The sequence below is a fragment of the Pteropus alecto genome, unplaced genomic scaffold (genome assembly GCF_000325575.1).
Source record: "Pteropus alecto unplaced genomic scaffold, ASM32557v1 scaffold467, whole genome shotgun sequence".
Taxonomy (NCBI): Eukaryota; Metazoa; Chordata; class Mammalia; order Chiroptera; family Pteropodidae; genus Pteropus; species Pteropus alecto.
Genome location: NW_006439722.1, coordinates 844727 through 848189, shown reverse-complemented (window position 1 = coordinate 848189; position 3463 = coordinate 844727).

Genomic DNA, 3463 nt, shown 5'->3' with positions numbered 1-3463 from the left:
TGTGTTAAAACTATAATAATTTAATTTTAATAGAAACATGAACCTCTCTATATTTGCCTCTAAATATGACTTTTGAAAGATTTTATATTTTCAGTTGATAATCTTATTCTTAATATCTCTAAGTAATTTTTAATTGCAATTTGTAATTCTATGACCCATGAGTTCTAAAGAGTGTCTTTTTTTAATTAACATATTTAAATGGTCATAATTATTTTTTGCAGTTTTGTTATTTGAGTGTTGCCTAGTATGTTCAAAGATTGAGACATACACAACTGAAAATTTTGTTCATAACCTAATACAATCAGACTTTTGTAAAATCGTGCTTTTCTTTTGGTTTCCAGAACATGGCATCTAAGCCTGTTGGATCTCTGCTTTATATACAGCCTTAAAAATGCCTTTTTATTTTCTTATAGATATTTAATCACACTCACTACCCTCGATTTCAGTCCTTGTGTGTGTTAGCAACAGTTTCGGAAGCACTTGCTCAGATTCTCCTGAGACTCTGCAGTGATCTGTCTCAAGAAGTGCCCTCTGGGTTGGGAGATGGGGTTGCAGCTCAGCAGTGGTTTTGTAACCCTGGCCAGTAAAATTCACCTGTTGCTTTTCCGCCTCCCTCTTCTCTGCCTTCTGTCCTGAGGACTGGGCCCTGCTACCTGCCAGCAGCAGGGAGCTCACAACTTTCTCAGGCAGGGCTGTTGGGGAACTCGCCACTCCTTCTCCCCTCTCCCTCCTCCTACAGGTGGCTCCAGATGCTGCAAGAGGTGGCTTCTTTACTTCTCCCAGTCCACCTACTGAAACCCAGGGTTCTGACCTGTGGTAGCTCTTCTACGCAGATCCCACGCTCAGATGTGCTGGTGTACAGTTTGGGTGTTTTTTTGTTTAGTTTTAGATGTTCAACTTATTGTTGTTTCAAGAGGATAGATCTGGGACGTCTCTCACTCCACTATGTTTACTCCTAATTTATGCTTTAAATTTAAACAGAGGTCTTCTTATTTCTTTTTTTTTTTTAATGCACTTTTTCCTGTGGCATATTAAATAATTGCACCTTAAGTGTCTGAGATTTTTTTTATCTTTCCTACAAGAAAGGAAAGAACGGTGAAAGTGGAGAAAGGATACAATCCTAAGAAATGAGATCTGATGAAGAAAGTTGCCATTTGTTATAAATTGTCCATGGCACAGGCTGTGCTCTTGGAACGAGGAACTAGTGTACATTTGCTCATTCAGAGCATCTTGCATGTTGTTTTTACTGATGCAGTGTTTTAATAAGAATTTAATTCAAGCTTCCCTGCTTTTATCCACTGGAAATGATGCTGGGTCCTCTGGCATTTTACAAGAAAAAATATCCCTACTTTCTCAGAGATGGAGTGCAAAGAGTTATTAAAAAATCTTCAGAAGACCTTACTTCACAGTTTTAAACAGCCCTGGTTTTGACCATCACGTTGTAAACTGATGCAGAGAGAAATTTATCTTCTATTACAGTACATATCATTCTTGATTTTAAAAATTTGGTCAATATTGTCCTGCCCAATGAATAAATGTTGATGTCTGACTTCTCAGAAATCAATACCTGCTTCTTCAACCTGTTTGTTTTTTTAATAGTACTGAAAGGATAATTGGCAAGCACAGCACCATGGGGTGAATCATTCTCCAAGCCCTGTCTCAGAAACCAAGAACTGTGAATTACTACTTCATTTTTGCCAATAAATAGCACTTCCTTTTAAAGAAAACACAACTTATGGAAATTTCCACATCCTGGCTTTTTTTTAATATTCCAAACTTGATATGCTTTACAAGGTATGTCCTTATTCTGAGATATTCTGATATCTATTTAGATGTTATGCGTTCCTTAACCTTTTGAGAAAAAAAAAATTATTATATTAAGGCTTTGAAATTAAGTGAAAAAACTGAGCAATCCTCTCACTTGTTTAAAACGAAGAATTTTTATAGAGGTGGTGTTTGATATCTAACTTTTTTGGCTCATACCTGGGTCTTTGGGTATATCCTTAAAAGTTCAAGAAATATATTCAATGTTTGACTATGCATTTTTGGTCTATGTAATTTTAATCAGTAGATTTCAGGTGTTAGAATGCAGAAGAAGAAAGATATAAAATCCTATTGAGAAGTCTAGTGTTGGTAAGGAGTTTGAAGAGCATCTGAATGTTTCTGCCTCATGGTAGTATAGTATTTTATTCTCCCCGCGTTTTTCTTTTTTTTTCTTTCTATTACTTCTAAAGTTGTAATGGGAAGATTCCAATTCAGTGAGTCTTGATTTGGGGTTGAGATTATGCATTTTTAAGCTTTCATGCTATTCTGCAGTAACAGCGGCAACTCAAAACTAGTTCACAGTGGAATTCTCAACTCAGCGGTGTTTGCAATAACTAGAGACCTTGTAAAAAAATACCAATTAGAATCTGAAGTGGGTCTCGGGCTTTGGTATTTATTTAAGCTCCTGAGGAGATGCTAATTGATTGCAAGGGTTGGAAATCACTAGCATTGGAATTTCAATCATTCCTCAAAACCCAGGTCAGGTCTCCTTGTTAAGCGTCTCCCTGATAAGTCTTCCCTATGGATTCCATTGCTCTCTTTTCTCCCACTTTCTTGACAATCTGCAACACCTTCTAGTCAAAGTGACAAGATATATTTTTTACTTTTATAAATTCATTATGCATTTCAATATGTTAGCCTTGTATCCCTAATAAAACACTCTTAGTGAGAATGCAAGGATTTGATTACCTCTGCAGTAAACATAGTATATCACTATTATTTGAACATATTGAGTTCAAATTTGCACAAAACAAACTTCTTAATCAAATAGTAGTAACTAATCTTTGAGGAAAAAGGCAGTTCAAAGAGTGCTTTCGCACATCCTCGTTTTCATTTCACAAGAACTTTATACACTAAGTAGTTTTCACCAAATACATCAGTAAGTAAATAGAGAGAAGAGATATTTTTTAAGCTTAACATAGGTAGTAAGTGCTAGACCCAAGATCAAACAGAGTTTTTTTTCAAAGCACTGCGTATGTGTGCTCACGCACATGTGCATGTGTGCATTACTACACATCATCTTCTTTATGTAATACAAGGAAAGAAACTGAATGTACTTTCTGTTCCTTAGCAACCAGAAATTTCACATACACGACTCATTTAAAATTACCAACAGCCTATAATTAACTTGATAACCAATTTTGGCTAAATAATTGATTTTAATTAATCAATTTGGACGTTAGAACAGACATATATAGTTATGCCAGATCTCTAAGGACTCAGTTGTAGAATAATATATTTTTTAAAACATTGATGAGAATGTCAAATAAAATACAGTCTTCCAAAATTCTAACTTTTCTTTAACTCTGCATTATCTATTAGCAATAACGTACACTTTTATAGAAATCAATATGTGCCAAGACTAAAGCATTTTGCCTATTTAACTCATTTTTAATGCTTACAAAATTCTTAAGTGGGT